The sequence below is a fragment of the Crotalus tigris genome, unplaced genomic scaffold (genome assembly GCF_016545835.1).
Source record: "Crotalus tigris isolate CLP2741 ecotype Arizona unplaced genomic scaffold, ASM1654583v1 scf7180000017731.4096049, whole genome shotgun sequence".
Lineage (NCBI taxonomy): Eukaryota > Metazoa > Chordata > Lepidosauria > Squamata > Viperidae > Crotalus > Crotalus tigris.
Window position 1 is genome coordinate 3,692,101 of NW_024096599.1, and position 20,535 is coordinate 3,712,635.

Genomic DNA, 20,535 nt, shown 5'->3' on the forward strand with positions numbered 1-20,535 from the left:
AAGCAAATGAGAGAAAAACATCTTTAGCCACATTGCTGGAGAATTCTAGAAACTGCAATCTGAACACATCAGCATACCATCAGATCGTGTAAACTAATAAAAAGTGTTAGCAGAGTAACTTAACTGAGAACACTGCTGGCAGATAATTATTATCAGCTGCAATGAAGCTGGGGAGAACTGGTTTTATTTCCTTCGTTATTCCTGGCAAATGTTATCAGATTTCTCATAAGGGCTATCTATGTTGTTTTTGAGGATCTGGAAATAAAATTCATTGTATTTTTAATACTGTTTTCACATTCTTTCTCTTTCCTGCATCTCTTAATGAAATCCAATATTATATTTAAAGCAGCAGCTCTTAATTTAGCAATAAACAATTATTTCACCTTTGTTGGTCCTCTAGTTTGAATGCAAACCCATTTAATCAAAGAGGCTAACCTGAAGGAAAAGGTAAAGGGGAAAATGTCTTTGGTTTAATGATCACTGCAGAAAATAATTGTTACTGCTGCATCATTAATAATTACCTTGTTAGTATAGCAATTCACAATACTGATTGAATGGCTGCAAAAGGCATAATATTTGCTGCATATTATTTATTTGCTGCAAAGTGGAATTTTCTTTTTAAATATCATGATTATGAAAGTATGTGTTTTACAACTTTACTATTATTAGAGAAGAATTGGTTATCTAAATCTCATACATGTGTTTTATGTTTCTTTAAGCATTAAACCACTGAATTGTCTGTCAGTTTGACATGGAAAGTTAGCTGACAAAATGGATTGACCAGTCCATCAAAATGGTGCTTGAAGAAAACTACAGCAGCATTTCAGGTAGAACTGTCTCTGAAAAAGAGAATAAAGGCAATAAAGAAATGACAAAATTTAGGAAATTCTAATCTCTTCTACAGGGGAAAATATCTGTTGCTAGGTGAAGCTGTTAACTATGTTATGTTGTAAAAAATAAGCATTTGGATTGTATTTACTTAGTGTGTGCCATAGTATTCTCATAAATCAAACTGTTAAATGGAAATCAATAATAAGATGAAATAAGGATCATTATCATCATTATTAAATTCTGACATACAGTATGATCAAGTTGTGGAATACTTCAACTAGAAGCTTATAAACCATCAATTCATAAGGAAATACACTGCTGTCACTTTTCATTTATTTATTTGGTTGTGGTAGACTAGTATAGCTCACATTAAAATATTAGAACATTAAAACATATGAATGGTGCACCTTCCTTTTAATTTGTTTCCACTCAGAGCTATAGATGGATTAATTTGTCTAGAGAGCTCAAGACGTTCCCTGTGGGTGCAGGATGTAAAGCTTGTGTTTAAGAGCTTGGTGGTGCAGTGGTTAGAATGCAGTATTGCAGGCTAACTCTGCCCACTGCCAGGAGTCTGATCCTGACTGGCTCAAGGTTGACGCAGCCTTCCATCCTTCTGAGATTAGTAAAGTAATAAGTCAAATTGTTGGGGGCAATATGCTGACTCTGTAAACCACTTAGAGAGGGCTGTAAAGCACTATGAAGCGGTATATAAACCTAAGTGCCACTGCTATTGCTGTGTTTATATTAACAAATTTATATAAATATGCAACCCTTTTCAAAGAGGCTAAGGCTCAGAAGCCTTAAAGTTTGATGTCTGTGACACAATGCTTTTAGGTATTAGAGCTAGCTTTGGCCTGGATATGAGTGGCTTATGGAAGATAAAAGATCGGGGTTTCTCAACCTTGGCAATTTTAAGATGTGTGGACTTCAACTCCCATCAGTTCCCAGCCAGCCATGCAAGGTTGAGAAACACTGCTATAAAAGATATTCTTTCCTTTCTTATATATTTCTACTTTCAAACTACTGAGCCACAGGTATTAATTTGTCTGTCCTCATACTAGAGACCTCTTTGCCTGACAAATTCCAACAAGAACAAAACCAAATGTATTGACTTCCTAGCAATCGGTAATGAATATAAACTTATACAACCCCTTTGTGTGAGGAGATGTTGTGTCCAAATGTAATAAAGTAGAGTATAAGTGGATGTTTTGGGAAATTTGATTTTATGTTACAGGCACTTGTGCAAAAATGGCTTTCTAACCATACATAACTCCATTTACCAGAGTGTTCAATTCCACTTCTCTAGCCCAGTTCCCATTTCCTGGACCGCTATTTTCTGTTTGTAAAAGTAGCAATAAATGTGGGACTAAAGGGGCAAGAGATTTGGATTCAAGGTATGAGTCCATGGAAGAGGCAGCATGCAATGCACATAATTGCTTCATTCTAGATCACTCTTTCCAGTGGATATTGACTATATGTACATATAACTCCCCCTTCACATTCTCTAATTGTAATTCTAGGGAGACAATAAATGATAGGGCATGATGGAAAGGATTTTTCTTTAGCTGTTAAGATACAATCATGATTCAAATCAGAGCAATTTGTAAAAGCTATTATGAAGGAAATAGAAGAGGAACAAAAAAAATCCAACAACCCATAAAGAACTTTATGTTTGCCACAAAGTTAAGAATCTTAACTTTGCTATTTTTTTAATAGCACAGTTACTTATTCCCTAATATTTTCCATAAAACAAAAGGCATTTACCTGGATCCAGGTTCAACCATCACTCTGTAGCAGACTACTGAAATCAATGGGAGAAGTTAATCAAGATTAACTTCCATTCTGTGGATTTGAATGATTTTTAAATTAAAAATGGTCTGGAGCTTGAAAAAAGATCATTATTTTCAAGTATATGTTACTTCTCCTTGAAAGAAGTATGTTTGTATTTCCCAGGTATACTTTGAGTAGATTAGTCTGAGAGACAGATTAACCCCCAAGGTCAAATTTATTTATTGAACCCCCGAGTTCAAATGGGAATATGTTTCTCCAGCCTTGCTTCAATGTTGTGATCATGGGGTAGCTCATGATGATGGGCCATGTCCTAAAACACACTGAAATTGCAATTCACAGCTCATAATTGCTAAACTTTTACAGCATATTAGATTGAAAAGTGAATTACAGGTTTGTGGCAGCCCAGAGCTCCCATGAACACAGCCAGTGTGGTTAATTTATAGTTCAGAGCATTACACAAACCTAAGGACTACTGAGTAAACCACAACCGTTAAAAGTTCATCTATACATATTTACACTTAGTGTAAATATTGCCATGAAAAGCAAATGTAACATTGTTGATAAAAGGAACATTATTTTCAGTGTAAAATTGACTCGTTATTTACTCAAATCATTTAATATCAAAGTAGCCAGATGGAAAATTCATTTTATATTTCATCTCAGTTTTGCTGATTTATAACAGCTTCATTGAAGAAAAGAAACAGGTGTTACTTCATGGAGCGAGAAAAATGTTTTATTCTATTTACTGCTTTTTTTGGGTGGTCCCTTTAATGATAACTACAGTATGTTCACAGTTTGCATTAAACAGAGTTTTAATCAGTGCTGTTTGTCCCTTAGGTTCTTTTATTTTTAGCCTGTCATAAAAGTTAGAATTTTATTTACCTCATCACGGTAAGTAAAATTTGCCAGAGTTCAAGGAACTGCTACCAGGGTTAATTGTACAGTATATCAGTGCCTTACTCTGCTGCCATGGCAATGTTTCTAAATGGCTTCACATTTCAGTTAAACAAAAACCACCCAGCTTGCTAATAAAAAGGTGTCCCAGAAAGTAATGTCTATCTAATTATTGTTCATTGTCATATTTTCTCCGTGGAAAAAGAAGGGAATGCATTAGTTTCTTATGACTTTTTTTCCCTTCCTGGCTATGAACTTTCTAGAATGTACTATACCTGCCTGACCTTGATGACTCTTAAATTAATCAATGTTTGAGACAGCCAGAAGTTGAACAAGTCAAGTCAGGATTACAAATTGCTTGCTACTTTCTCTCCACTCCCAAAGCCGTAGCACCAGCCCTCTTAATTATCAAGAGTGATCAAAGGGTAGATAATTTGCCAGAACTTAAAACTATATTATATTGTGGGCCTAACAAGGAGTACTTTAGTCCAAGAATTAGAGAAACGTAATATTCTGCCCATGGCAGCAGATTGTTATAAATCATTTTTCTAATCTGCCTCATAAACTCATGCAGCTTTTTAGGACAATTCAAGGCCCAGAATGCAAGCACTTATTTTGAATAAAAAGAAATATTTAGGTGCTATACATTAATCCAGGTTTCTCCAAAGGGTATCTTCCAGATTTGTTGGATTTCCAGCCAAAATAATTGCTGGTGGTTGGGAATTCAAAGGGTTGCAGCTGGGAATGAGATTGAGGAAGGCTGCATTAATTTAATGTTAAGGAGTTAAAATGTATGTTTTTAAATACATAACATTTGTAGAAATAGAGGCTGTTGAGTCCTTGGCGGGAAGCAGACACGAGAAGCAGTTGAAGTTCTCAGTTTCCTTTATTCAGCGTTCAACTTACAAGTAGATGGCTTCAGCAGCTCCCAAAACCTCCCAACTTCTTATATAGACGCTTCCCGGGTAAATGTGTTACTTTTCCTGTGCCAGCACCCGCGCATGCGCATGGCGCTGGCGACAGCCTGTCTGGTCCCGGGCAGCTTTGCACCTGCCCGGGACTGCCTGCAAACGCCCGAGCCGTTTGCAAGGCTCGGGACATAACACCCCTTTCCCCCGGGCTAAAACTACTACCAACATATAAACATTTATTTTATGCAGTGTTCTGCTTCTCAGTGCTCCTATCGTTACCTGGCTTTTGTTTAGCCAGCAATGTTATGTAATCCTCTAAGTATTTAGGAGACTTCTTTGCTCTCTGTGACCTTCTCAGCTCTGGGTTACTAGCATGAGTTCCCTGACTGGAGGGAGATGTGAGCCTGTTCTCCTTATTTTGCCTTGGTGCCTTCCAAGGACTGTGCCCCGATGCCTGGCCTGCTTGCTCGCCCACCGGGCTCGTCAGGCCAGGGCTTCTGTCACTTTGTGACCTGGTTGACCTGCCTAGCTGTAGACCCTCGGGCCCCTTGAAGTGATAGCCACTGCTGGGCGTCTCTGTTGAACCTCCTAGGTCCGTCCAAGACCTGTCAGGAGGCTGACCATTCCCTGAACCCCGTTCTGTGTCCGGGCTTGTGTGGGTTTCTGTACTTTCCCAAAACTCAGTTACTCCCTGATTTGGGCTAGAGGTGTTGTAGTCGGGACTTGGTTCCTCGACCACCTCCCTGTATGTTTGACCCCCTGTAGAATTTGGGGTAAGGTCAGGCCAACCTTGGGGATTGTGTGCCAGCTCTCTTGCGGGGAATGATTTGTTGGGATGCCCCCGGGTATCCTCCGTGACTGGAGTGCTGTGTGATGTGTGTGGAAGGTGAGTATGCCCCCGGGGTGACTCCCTGGCTGGAGTAGGCGTGAGTGCCTGTTGTGTGGGTAAGCTCCATGAATTCCTTTTCGGAGCAATTGCGGAACCCTGGGATGGGCCGTTTGTGGCTCCATCAGTGGAGATGGGCAGCAGCTCGTGCCCTTCCCTTTGCTCCAAAGGGTCCCCCTCCCCCCCTGGAAAAGACCCAGGAGTCTCATCTGAAAAGTCCCGCCTAGGGCGGAGTTGGTCGATGTGCCGACGCAGGACACGACCGTTGTCCAGGGCAACCTCGTAGGAGAGAGGACCTGTGACCCTGGAAATAGAAGCGGGGACCCAGGTATGACCAGGCCCGTAATTGCGAGCCCAAACCGGGGCACCCACAAGTAGTTGTCTAGGTGCCCTAGGATGTGAGGTAGATGAAGGCAGTCTGTCCGGATGCAACCGGTCAAGTTTAGTAGTAAGTTGACGCCCCCAGCGAAGTTCAGCTGGGCTTCTCCCTGTAGAAGTGGACGGTGTGGTGCGATAAGAAAGGAGAAAGTCAGCCAACCTGTGATGCCAGTCCCCGTAGGTGAGTCTTTTCAAGGCGTCCTTTGTGATGCGCACCATACGTTCAGCCATACCGTTGGTGGACGGGTGGAAGGGTGCAGACGTGGCATGACGAATCATGTTAGCCTGTAAGAAAGCTTGGAATTCGGAGGAAGTGAATTGAGGGCCGTTGTCAGACACAATGACATCTGGAAGCCCGTGTGCAGCAAAAATCCCCCTCAGTACCTGAATAGTCTTTGCAGTGGTGGTGGAAGAGACAGGTACAACCTCAAGCCATTTTGAATGGCTGTCAACAAGGACCAAGAAGAACTGGCCCTGAAAGGGTCCAGCGTAATCAATGTGCACCCTAGACCATGGGGACTGCGTTTCCTCCCATTTATGCACGGGAGCTTGGGGCATCTCTGGGCGAGATCGTTGGCACAGGTGGCATGCATGCACCTTAGCCTCAATATCCTTATCTAAAACAGGCCACCACAAGTGGCTGCGTGCAAGAGCCTTCATACGAACAATGCCAGGATGACCCTCGTGGAGGGATTCCAAGACCCTAGTCCTCATTGAGGAGGGAATGACAACTCTGTTTCCCCAAAGCAGACAACCCTGAGAAAGGGACAACTCATTTCTTTTGGACCAGAAACTCTGAAACTCAGGACTAGGGCAGTGCTCAGGCCAACCGGACAAAACCCAGGAATGGACACGTGAAAGTGTGTGATCTGTACCTGTTTCAGCGGCAACATCCCTGGCACAAAGAGGGAGCTCGGGCAAGGCTTGGATTGATAGAATGTTGACAGCTGGCGCAGGGTCAGCTTCTACTACTGGCAGAGGCAATCTACTGAGGCCATCAGCATGGCCCATTTCTTTCCCAGGCTTGTGGAGTAAAGAAAAATCATATGCAGACAGAAAAATAGACCACCTAAGCATTCTAGGGGAAATGATTTGGGGAGTCTGCTTACGTGTGGTAAACAGTCCCAGCAGAGGTTTATGGTCAGTAAAGACCGTGAAATGCCTGCCATAGAGAAAATCGTGGAATTTTTTAATTCCAGCGACAACAGCCAGAGCCTCCCTGTCTATCTGAGCGTAGTTGCGCTCAGCAGAAGACAATGTTCTGGAGTAATATGCAACAGGAACCTGAGTTCCATCAGACCTGAGGTGGCTCAGGACAGCTCCTACCCCGTAAGGGGACGCATCACATGCGATGCACACAGGAAGAGATTCGTTGAAATGTGCAAGTACACTGTTAGAAGTGAGCAAGGCCTTGACTTTGTTAAAGCAAGCCTCATGTGTATGTGACCACTGCCACACTGCTTGTTTGTCTAGTAGCCTGTGAAGAGGCTCAGCTACACTAGCTTTATGTGGAAGAAAAGAATTGTAGAAATTCAGGAGGCCCAGGAAGGCCTGAAGTTCGGCCTTGGACTTTGGCCTAGGTGCTTCTAAAATAGCTGTCAGTTTGGATTCAGCAGGGTGAATCCCAGCAGCATCAATTTTGAACCCCAGAAATTCAGTAGAAGGCACCCCAATCTTGCATTTGTCTTTTTTGAGCTTGAGGCCTGACTTCCTGAATCTTAACAGAACAGCCCTTAGCCTTTCAGCTAGAATGTGTGTGGAGTCTCCTGCAATTAAGACATCATCAAAGTAGGGGCAAACCCCTGGTATACCCCGTAGTGTGTTTTCCATTACGCTTTGGAAAATCCCAGGAGCGACATTCACTCCAAACTGCAGCCTTTTTACCTTAAAGGCTCCCCTGTGGGTCACAATACTCTGAGCTATAGCAGCAGCATCATCATCAACAGGCAGCTGTTGATACGCTTGAGCTAGGTCAAGCTTTGCAAAAACGCGCCCCCCCTTGAGGGAGGCCAGAATATGACTGACCACAGGAACAGGATAGGCATGTTGCTGCAATGCCTTATTCAGAGTGCATTTGTAGTCAGCACAAATGCGAATGTCCCCATTTGCCTTTAGAGGCGTGACAATGGGGGTCTCCCAAGGACTGGAATCAACAGGTTCTAGGATTCCCTGTTGAATCAGTTTGTCTAACTCAGTGTCAATTTTACTCTTTAAAGCAAAAGGGACCCTTCTTGCTTTAATTCTAATGGGAGTGACAGTGGGGGTCTAGCTTTAAGGACACAGGGGGTCCTTTGAATGTGCCCAGCTGGGGGCTGAAAACATCTGCAAATTCTTTGCAGACTTCCTGTAGGTCGAGTGTTTGTAAACTGTTGAGTCCTGTGACGTGTATCCCCAGGGCCTCAAACCAATCGAGTCCTATGAGACTCGTTCGTTCACCCCCTACTACTAATAAGTCTAGTGGACCTTCAAAACTCTTGTATTGCACGTTAAGGGTGGCCTCCCCCTTAACACACACTCTTGAATTTTGAAAATCTGTTAACACAATGTCAGAAGGCCTTAACTTGGCCTGAGTTCCACTACCGGAACAAATCTTCCTAAATGTATGCAAGGAGATAATTGAAAAGGCAGACCCTGTGTCTAGTTCCATAGATAATGGAACCCCTTGTAGCTTCACCTTGAGTGACAGCTTTTTCTTAATTGGCTTGTGTGTGCCTGTCCTAAGGATGCTTCTTCGCGAAGCGCAAAACCCTACCCTATTCTGGCTGGGGAATCTGGTACCTTTCAGGCGCGGTTCTTCCTGAGGTTGTACCTTTCGTCGGCCCAGACACACAGCTGCAATGTGTCCTTGTTTGCCGCATGCCCGGCAGGTAGCGGAGCGGAACTTGCAGTCGGTTCTCCTGTGGCGACCTCCACAGCCGATGCACTTGAGCGGAGCTGAAGAGCTTCCCTTCTGTTTTTCTTCCGTCGTGGGGTGGAGACGGTCGACTTCCTCGTCCGGATCCTCCTCGGAGTTCCTTTGGGCGTCTTCCTGGTGCACGGATGCAACCTCTGGACTGTTTCTGATCGGCCGCATGTTCTTGATAGCGCCGCCTGCTGCTTCTTCTGCGGTGACTTCCCTTAAGGCATCTTGGTAGGACAGTTCTTCTTTAGCGAAAAGTCTCTGTTGTAGATCTCGATGCCTTAACCCGCACACGAATCGGTCCCTCAGTCGTTCTTCGAGGTCTTTGAACTCGCAGTGCTTGGCGGCCTTCCGTAATGCGGCGATGAATTCTTTGGCCGACTCGCCGGGCCGTTGATCCCTCTGCTCGAAGGTGTGGCGCCATGCGATGACGGACATCTTGGGGTGGAAGTGCTCTTTCAGTAGCTTCTTCAGATCTGCGTAGCTGACAGACTCTACTGGAACAGGTGCTGCAAGGTTTTCTGCGATGTCGAAGGCGTCTTGACCGCAAACACAAAGCAGGGTGGCAGCCTTCAAGCTCTCTTCCCTCACTTGGTTTGCCTTGAAGTAGTTCTCCACCCTGGCTACATATGACTCCCACTGCTCTGGATGTGAGACGTCGAATTCTGAAAGCCTTCCGATTTTCGCCATCTTCAGATCTTCAGGAGACGGGTCTATCAGCCAGCCTACCCCCGAATGCGCACCAGATTGGCGGGCAGCTGCCGAGTCGACGCCGTTCCTTTCCGCCGCTCAGGACTCCTTGGGTAAGCTTACACTTCTTCCTTTCCAGGTAGTGCAAGGCATCCCATCCTCGTCGCCAGTGTTGAGTCCTTGGCGGGAAGCAGACACGAGAAGCAGTTGAAGTTCTCAGTTTCCTTTATTCAGCGTTCAACTTACAAGTAGATGGCTTCAGCAGCTCCCAAAACCTCCCAACTTCTTATATAGACGCTTCCCGGGTAAATGTGTTACTTTTCCCGCGCCAGCACCCGCGCATGCGCACGGCGCTGGCGACAGCCTGTCTGGTCCCGGGCAGCTTTGCACCTGCCCGGGACTGCCTGCAAACGCCCGAGCCATTTGCAAGGCTCGGGACATAACAGGGGCCATTGCGTTTTCAGTCCTTAACTGGGAGACTGGAGCCTACAGTACACAAAAGGTGGAAATTATTCCAGTTCAAACTTCAGGAATAGGATTCCTCATTTGACTAATCTCAACTGAGAAGAATTGCTTTGTTTTAGTCTAAATGTGCATCTAGTCTCCTGTGCTTAATTTTCAGTATGATAAAACAAAACAAGCACATTGTGTATTCTGTGTTTATGTTCTGCTTTAGAAATTAGTCTATTATCCAATTATGCTTCTGTCTACCAAACAATGATAATTCTTTACACACAAGTGGGTAAACAATAAATACAACAAAGATAGTATTCTTTATTTTTGCCAGTTTTGTATAGTATTCTCTTGATAGTGAAAAAACAGGGAGGCTGATTCCTACTATATGTTTTGATCTACCATCAGATGTTTGAAGTAGGCTATGTCAGAAAACAGACAATGCAAGGGTTATTGAAATACTACTACATTGTTATAAGACATAATAGTAATTACAGAATCTTGAACACTACTCAGAATTTCCTTGGCCCCGTTTATACCAAACAGAATCAAGGATGGCTATCTTGAGGTTCTTTCTCACTCCCTCTTTCTTTCCATGTTGATGTTTACTTAACAGTTCTTGCATTCCTTCAGCAAGGAATATAATACATACTCCTTTACATATATATATCAAACTCTAATTTCCATGTCTGGGATTTGATTTGGTTTGTTCTTTGGCTTGTACACCATATTATCAGCAAGAGAGTTGAATAAAAAACCAACTCAGAATAGCAATAAGCCATTCCAAAATGTTAATATTTGATAAATGTAATTATACAATAATATACAAAAATATTTAATTGATATTTCCATTTTTAAAATTCCAGAACAGAGTTACAAAAACAAGATTAAACAATATACTTACACAAAATAGGAACAAATTAAAACCATAATGTAGGAAAGCAAGTACAGATCAGTAGCAAATACTAACACAACTTTAAAAATTCAGCAAGAATTTAGACACTAGTTGGAACTAGTGATAATTAAGTAGAGAGAGAGTTCCAGTGTTTACATTCCTATATTGAGAGTGTCTTTTTAGCTTGCTGCATAGCAAATGCATTCATACTAGATCTTAATTACCTATTAAGAGTAATAAGGTATAGTTCAATAAACAGTTAATGTATTTTAAATATGTAATTAAAAAGCACATGATAAAAATGATTGATTAGAAGTAATAGTATCAGTGGACATAACCTAGACTTTCTCAGCATGCTTTCTGCATTGGGATTGCAATTCTCACTACAATATCTGAGTTAATGATCACAGCATAAACAAGCATTACAATTCTCTTAAGTAAAATAAGGGAATGCGCCTTTTTAAAAGCACACATAATAAACATAGCACATTTCAAAAGCTGTCTTGTCAACCATAAATATGAAGTGGAAACAGGTGTATTTTGTGGTTCTAAATGTGGATCCCCCCAATTCTGGTTTACAGAAAGGTGAAAATATATGCTAATATATAGAAAGAATTATTGTTTAACCTCTGATCTCATGAACAAATACAAAATACAAAAGACTGATTGTATTCATGCATTTATACATTTATGATATCAGTGTCAAGTCCTTGGTTTAATGGCGAATGAAGAGCATTCATTCTGTAACCATCAGCTCTTTATTTCTCTTCTGCTCACTCCAACAACAAACTCTGAGGCTCGCAGGCCTCTTATCTTATGACCGGATCCCCGGGCAACATGGTTACAGGGAATGGCGCGCTTTCGCGCCTTGTGCATGCATGCAAGGCTGGTACCGTTCAGTCTGGTCCCGGACAGCTTGCAAATGCCCGAGACCATAGCAATGTCCCGAGCCTGCTTTTGCAGGCTCAGGACACAACACCCCTTCTCCCCAGATAAAGCTTACCCTGTACACATGTGCGACCTCTCTGAAGGTACGTGGTATCTGAATCCATCATTTAAATGCATGGACTGTGGATATATATATATGTTACTCATGGATCACACCCTTGTATGATGCCATGCCATCGTTTTGGGAATTATGGTACCGGCACTCCAAAACCCAAACTACACCATTTATTTATAGCATTGCTGCCTTGTTTTTCCCCTGACTTGACAACAACGTCACAAACTCCTTAATGTGTTTGGGTGGGTGTTTAACCCGTTGCGACCTCCTTGGACCTTTGGAACACCCTTGGCTTTCTTGTTCAACTACCGGGGTTGAGGTGCCCCTCTTTGCTGCCCTGGTAGTCCCAGTGACCTTGGTTCTGTTGCCTGGCCTGCTTGCTCGCCCACCGGGCTTGGCAGACCAGGACTTCACTCCATCCTGTACCCGGTTGACCTGCCTGAGTGTAGGCTGGCTGGACTCTCTGAGTCCCACTCAGTATTTCGTGGACTTGTGGTATTCTCCAGGTCCACAAAGGACCTTCCTTGGGAACACAGTCCCTCACTCCCAAGCCCAACAGAAGGGTTGTCCGGGGTAGCTGCAGTGCCCCAATACCCTATGGTCCCCCATCTGTGCCAGAGGTACCAGAGTCAGGATTCGCCTCTCTGTCTATCCCCTTTCCCAGTGACTTTCTTCTGGGAGCAATTGGGCCAGTTTCCTTGGGTTGATGCTAGTTCTCTTGTAGTCTTTGATTTGTTTGGATACTGATTGTATTCATGCATTTATACTCCTGTCTGGAGTGCTGTAGTGTGTGTGTGTGAATAGTGTGGGTACCCCCTGTGTGACTCCCTGGCTGGAGTAATTAATGGTGTGGGCATTTTTCAATGTCCCCATTAGCCTTGAGAGGTGTGACTATGGGGGTTTCCCATGGACTTGAATCTACAGGCTCTAAAATGCCTTGCTGGATCAACTTATACAGCTCAGCATCAATTTTACCCTTTAGTGCAAAAGGTACTCTCCTAGCTTTAACCCTAATGGGTGTGATGGTAGGGTCAAGGCTCAATGAAACTGGAGGCCCCTTGTAGGACCCAAGCTGTGGACTAAACACATCTGCAAACTCCTCGCAGACTTCTGCTAGGCCCAACATTTGCAAATATTGCAGCCCAGTAACCTGGATTCCCAAGGCCTCAAACCAATCGAGTCCTATAAGGCTCATTCATTCATCCCCAACAACCAACACATCCAATGGACCTTCAAAATCCTTGTGCTGCACTGTAAGGGTGGCCTCCCCCTTTACACACACCTTGGAATTTTGAAAATCTGTTAAGATTATGTTGGATGGCCTAAGTTTGGCCTGGAACCCACTATTGTTGCAAATCTTTCCAAATGTATGAATGGAAATGATTGAAAGAGCGGACCCAGTGTCCAGCTCCATGGTTAAAAGAAGCCCTTGCAACCTCACCTTAAGTGACAACTTCTTTTTAAGGGGTTTGTATGTGCCTGTTCTGCAAATACTTCTGCACGATGCGCAGAAACCCACCCTGTTTTGGCTGGGGACCCTGGTACCTTTCAGATGTAATTCTTCTCAAGGTTGTACCTTCTGGAGACCCAAACAGATGGATGCTATATGGCCTTGCCTGCCACACTGTCTTCAAATGGCAGAACGGAACCTGCAGTTGGCTCTCTTATGGTGACCTCCACACCTGAAGCATTTGGACGCAGCTGGAGCTTTTTCTTTGCCTTCCTTCTGCTTCCTTTCCGTGGACTGGTAAAGACGATCCACCTCTTCTTCAGGATCTTCCTCTGAGCCTTCTTGGTCGCCCTCATGGTGCATGGAGACTGCTTCTGGGTTGTTCCTGATGGGCCGCATATTCTTGACCACCCCACCTGCTGCCTCCTCGGCCGTCACCTCTCTCAAAGCATCTTGGAATGAAATATCTTCTTTTGCAAAGAGTCTCTGTTGTAAGTCTCTGTTCCTTAAACTGCATACAAAATGGTCTCTCAGCCTTTCTTCCAAATCTTTGAATTCGCAGAGTTTGGCTGCTCTTCTCAAGGCTTCAATTAACTCCTTGGCTGATTCACCTGCCCTCTGGTCCCTCTGTTCAAACGTGTGTCTCCATGCAATAACAGACATCTTGGGCTGGAAATGTTCTTTCAATAACTTCTTTAAGTCGGTGTACATTACAGAGGAGCAGGGGCCGCCAAAGTTTCTGCAATTTCAAACGCATCCTGACCACAGACACACAACAGGGTTGCAGCCTTCAAGCCATCTTCTCTGACTTGGTTCACCCTAAAGTAATTTTCTACTCTAGCAACATAGGACTCCCATCTCTCTGGGTGGGCAACATCGAATTCTGACAAACGACCTATCTTTGCCATCCTTACTTCTAGGCCTGGGAAGGAGTCTATCAGCCGAGCTTACCTCCAGCGACGCTGTACTGGCAGGCCAGATGCTGAGTTTAACACCATCTTCCCTTCCTCAAGGACTCCTTGAGTAAGTCTTACAGCCTTTTCTTCTTTAAGCCTGCAAGTGATCCCATCCTCGTTGCCAGTGTTAAGTCCTTGGTTTAATGGCGAATGAAGAACATGCATTCTGTAACCAACAGCTCTTTATTTCTCTTCTGCTCACTCCAACAACAAACTCTGAGGCTCACAGGCCTCTTATCTTATGACCAGATCCCCGGGCAAAACGGTTACAGGGAATGGCGCGCTTTCACGCCTTGTGCATGCATGCAAGGCTGGCGCTGTTCAGTCTGGTCCCGGGCAGCTTGCAAACGCCTGGGACCATAGCAATGTCCTGAGCCTACTTTTGCAGGCTCAGGACACAACAATCAGGATATTTTGAATTCCTGTAGCTCAAAGAAATATGCCAGTGTGTTAATATATTAAGTCATATAGTTCTTTGCAATAGATTTTTTTCTTTTTCAAAAATCTGATTTCCTACCTAGTGCAGCAGGATTACAGTTATGATTTTTATTTAACAATCTAGTAAAGATAACTATTAAGGTGACAGAAAGTAGAGGCGTAGGAGCGTATTTTTTTTTCTTCCTTCTCAATTTTCAGCACTGTCATAATCAGTGTTCAATCATTTGCTCTGGGACTTTTCTATTACTGCTGCTTTTCTACCACTTGTTCCCATCTCTTCTAGTTTTGCTAAGCTATATTTATGTGGCTCTTGATCTTTTACCAGATTTAGTGCAAATTCTGGACATAGTGAATGGCTGGGAGTAGGGGAGAAAGGGGAGAGGATAATGTAGCTTAGTTATTAACCTAAATGGAGTTAGAGTCTGGCTTCAAAGAAAGAGGAGTAAGTGGTTTTGAAGTTAGATTAATTAATAATTATTAGCACACTTTTAGTAATATGAATGGGTTTCCATGTTCTGCATGCTATTAATCACATCCATCCATTCTTGTGACATGTGATCGGTTTTGTGAGGATGACTATGATCCCACTTTTCAAAAGTTTTGTCACATCTCTTTAAAAGAATCAAATAAGATCATAATAGAGCAGGATTCTTATATGTTTACAATAAGTAAGAAGCTTGAACATGTTTGGTTTTCAATTTGTTCTTTTCCCAATGTACTTGCTGAACTTTTAGTACTTTGTAAACTTGAATGAGAATCAATTAAACTCTACATAAATGAATGGACAGTATTGATAAATGTGCCTAATTACAATAATGTATGAAAATCAAACAAAGAAATTATTTAAAACACATTTTGTTGGAAGGGAGACTGTTAATCTTGAAGAGCAGAATTTCAGGTCTTCTTGTACATTTCTTAGGGATAGTGTATCCATACTCGTATAAAAAGCAAGAGCTAAATAAACCCCGGTATTAGTCCTGCACGGTTTTTTTTGCATTGAAGTTACTGGCAAGAGTCTACATCATGAAGTCTCTGATATCACATCCATATCTTGTGCCTACAGACAGTCAGTGTAGAAAGAAACTATTTATTAGATCCATGCAATTCATAGTACTTAAGAGTTCTGACATGGATGAGTCCTTCTGAGGTTTTGGATCAACTACTTCAAAGTCCATCCCAGGGCCTTTGAGAATATATGCCGATGCACAGAAAATGTTTCTGCAATTGGCAGCAATGCATTCCCTAAGTCCTTAGATCTTATTATTTCATTATTTCATATGGCAGGAAACTCTAAGAAAAGAAAGAATGAATGACAATAGACTACAGATCTACATTCAGTTCCTGAATTTGCTTGGAGCATCCTAGAAAGAAATGAGTTTGATGCTTGCTTGAGAGATCTGACTGATCTACTTACTGTATATCAGCAGCTTTTGCTCAGATGCTGCTAAGTATGAAACAAATCCCTGTTCTTAGATTCTTTAGCAAGAATCTTTGGGGCGGGGGAGGGTTAGGGTTAGGGAGGGGGGACGGATGTGCAATGGGATACTTATAAATGTTCTGAAGGCAGCATCTATATGTCTTCAGTGAAACCATGTCTCTATTATTACTCATTATTTTCTACAGCTTAATGTACCTAGAAGGCTATAACTTTTTTTTATTTTTTTGCCACAAAGGAAATGGAGTAAAGTATAAAAGAAAAAGAATTGTAGCTGTAACATTACAATGTCTTATGACATTGAGAGAATTGAGGGTTTCATTCTTTGCAAGTTTATTTTTAAAATAAGCTATCTGTACCTTGAGGATTATGTATCCCGCCATTCTAATGGAGTTCATGCCTTTTTTAAAAAAATATCAACACATGCAATTTATTTCTATAGAAATTAAAATCAACATTTAAATATGTTTTGAAAAGATTTGAAAAACATAATTGTAGAAAAACCATAACTGCTGTTTTAAAAGAAATGCAATAGTAATTTAAAATAAAAACAATATAAGCACAGTGGATACAAACCATGTAGAATTATGTTCTGAAAATATTTTAGGGGTTCAAAATTTTATGAAAGTTAAATTCTTATAGTGTATACAATTGGATTTAAATGTAAATCTAAAAATTGGCTTACTCAGAAACACTCCACTAACATATAATAGTGAGGGCCACTTTCTGAGATCACTTTTCTCATGCTTCACATCTGTCACAGTTGTAAATCCAAGCTCTCCAAAATGATATTCTTAACTTGCATTTATTAGGCAAAAAACTCATACAGGTACAAATTTTGGCAAGATTACTTTACTGCAGGCTAGGATGAAGTCATTTATAATGAAAATTCTGTCAATTGCAGATCACAGTCTCTATATTCATCTATGATGCAGGATTCCAAGTGTAGGCTTCCTTCAAATAATGGATATGTTTCCATTTTCTGGCCTACAGGAAGCAGCTGGGATATTTTATATTCACTCATAGTTTTCTTGAGTTTGGTAACTGGTATTTTTGACTTGCTGTTTTAATGCCTAATTCTTGCACCAAAATGAATAAAACCATGTTCAAAATAATACATTGATATTACTTGACTTTTCTGCAACTTTCTTATATATATGACTTACTCTCACCACCTTTTCCTTGCAGTATGGAAGGAGTTGAAGCAATGCTGGGTAACAGTTTCTAATGTGTTTGGAATATTCTACATACAATTTCAACAGTCTGTGATGAGATGTAGGACATGGGACATTTAGAGTTTCCAGCTCCAGCCCTTTATTCCCTGTAGTAGCTTTCTGGTGACTGAAATCCATCCTTCCGTGTTGCCAGACAATGGTCTCTACAACTGACTTTGGTGGTAGAATAAATGATATTATTCTCAGTCCTTGTTCTTTCCTTGGTGCAGGATTTCTTTGTTATTTTTAATAATAATTGCCTCCAGAAATTGGTGGGTGCTCCAACACTGGAGGTTTCTAAGAAGAGATAGGACAACTATTTGTTTGAAATGGTATAGGGTTTCCTGCCTGAGCAGGGGGTTGGATTAGAAGATCTCCAAGATCCCTTCCAACTTTGTTATTCTGTTATTGTTATTGTTTTTGGATTGTTTTTACAACTGAAGCACATTCCATTGATTTGCTCTTTTACATCACCCAACCAAATTGGAATAAAATACATGTTTGTTTTGAGGACAAAATAATTTTTCAGTTCACATTTTTAGCTTTGCATTAGCTTTGTCAGAAACTTAAGATGACTTTCCTGGGATCTAAAATATGACTTACTTCCTAAAGCATCTGGCCCTGTAGGGAATTTTTATTAGATGACGAGGGATGATGCCAATATTCCCAAGTCATCATTTACTCCGTGAATTGTCTCCTATTTGTGAAACAAACAACAGGTGCAAAGAGGAGATACTGTAAGTATATATTTAAGCACATGATTTGAACAGAGATACTGGTTTAAAAATATGTGGAGGAAAAGCTCCCATTCCACAGCTTATTCAAAAGCAGCTGTGTTTGAACATCTCTGTTTTTCCATCTGTATTTCCCAAGTGCCTCTTTGCAGAACTGCAGTGGTGCTTTCTTTATGAAACAATATTCAAAGAATTCCTTCTGTAAGAATGTCATTCAGCTTCTTTCAGCAGTCAAATATTTCAGGACCTGAAAGCAGTGGATATGGCTGCTTTAATGAGATACATTTAGAAGTTAATAGAAAAAATGGTTAGTCATACAACACCATTTTTCTTTTACACAGATTCTCCCATTAATGGATGGTAACTCATTATGCAATGGCAAAAAGCTCAGGGCATTTAATCTCTTTAAAAAAAACCCTCTTCGTTATTTATGCATCATTTGGTACTTTTGCTGAAGAAGAAATATAATTTTGTATTAGGATCAGAAATTGCACGTGTGCAGTTGGCATGCTTGTATAAGATTTAGCAAAACCAGAAAGCTTCAGATATTTAAATTGAGATATGCACGGACTAGAGTAAACCGCTGTGCTTTCATTTATATGGCACATTTCTATTTGTGTTCTATTTGTTTTTTGTTATGCATGTGGACCTGGAAGCAAATTCACCTCACTTTGGTGAGACTTCCTTTCACATTATTGGGCTTAGAATCACAACATTAGAATTTGAGAAGCAAAGTCCATATGTCTCATGATTGGGTGTACCAATTGTTTCATGGAACAGGTATGATTCTTATAGCTTATGCTAATGTGAGAACATGGGAAGATGCTATTTTAAATTTTTACTTATGTTTATTGATGTTTAAAGAAGTAAAAGACCCAATGAAGATAATAGGATAAATTATACACCTATATTATTTATTAACAGCAAGAATCAGTTTGGTGCAGTGGTTAAGCCAGGGGTCCCCAACCCTTGGTCCATGGACCAGTACCAGGCTGTAGTATGCCAGCAACCTGTCTGCACAAACAAGCAAAGCCCCATCTGCAAGATGCAGGAAGTACATGAAACCACGTACCCTCCAGTCCATGGAAAAACCTATCTCCACGGAAAGAGTCCCTAGTGCGCAAAACATTGGGAGTCCTCTGGGTTAAACCATCAGGCTATAAACTGTGAGACCATAAGTTTTAGTCCTGCCTTGCACACAAAGCAAACTGGGTGATCTTGGGCCAGTGGTAGGATTCAGCCATTTTGCACCAGTTCGGAAGAACGGGTAGCTAATTTTTTGTTGCCCAGGCCCAGAATGGACTTCCGGAAGTGGTATCCACACAGAGAAACGGTTGTTCACATATTTGAATCCCACCACTGTCTTGGGCCAGTCACTTTCCCTCAGCTTTAGGAAGGAGGCAATGGAAAAGCATTTCTGAAAAATCTTGCCAAGAAAACTGCAGAGATTTGTCCAGGAAGTCTCTAAGAAGCAGACATGGTTGAACCAAATAAAATAAAATATATTAATCCTGTATTTTAAAACAATTCATAGATTATGTGTCCAGAAAAGTGATCACAATAGATTTAAAATATAAAGCAAGGAATTGCTTACGAGGCTTTTTCATAATGAAATCTCTTACTGTTGCTCCATAAGTTCGATTCTCAGAACATACTATATCAAATTGTCTAACAGATATGGTCATGTACAATATCAAGGGCTCACAGTTGTGAGAATGAAGGAATGTTTTGCAATTATGTTTCATTTAATCCAATTCATTACAATGGAACCCTTGTTTGTAGAAGTACATAGAAAGATGTTCCACAATCAATACAATTGTGACGATAAAATGATTTAAAAGAATGGAATAATTATTGGTTGCTCTCCTTATTTATTTATTTATTTATGAGACTTATATACCGCTTTAAGTGCAAGCACTCTCTAAGCGGTGTACACCAGTAAGCAATGTATATATATATTTGCATTGCCCCCAACAATCTGGGTCCTCATTTTACCTACCCCGGAAGGATGGAAGGCTGAGTCAACCTTGAGACGGTGAGATTTGAACCGCTGACCTGCTGAACACAGTCAACTAAAGTGGCCTGCAGTACTGCACTCTAACTGCTGCGCCACCTCGGCTCATCTCACAGCAAAGCACACCCCTAAATGCACCAATATTGTTTCTAAAATTGGACTTGGTGGCATGGCTTGTGTATGAAGCAACTGTAGATATCGGCTTCAAAGGAGGAACTATTCCTGATTATATGATTATACTGCTGCATAAAACCTTTATTGCCATAGAAAAGGGGACAAAGAGAATAATTTTTTTAATAACGACTCACTGAATAGTGCTCCTTGGCTTTATCAAGCAATGGCCTGTTAGCAAAGCTGTCATCCCACTACGAAGTCTGAATATGAGGAAAACACAGCATGCAGAAGCAGAAAGGAGATCTTCGTTTATTTTAAAGTAAAGTCTACAGCCTTTTCACTTTTTGTTTTATGAGGTGTCATATTTCTTAAAGGCTCTGTTCCCCTGGTCCCTGCATGTAAACAGAGTTTATTTTGATAATAATGTGTTCCTATGGATCACAGAGTCATTCCAAGTGAAAATCTGACCAAATAGGTAATTACACCCTGGAGAAGTATTTATAAGATTCATTACAATTCTCTATCTATAATATATTGCTGAGTATGTTC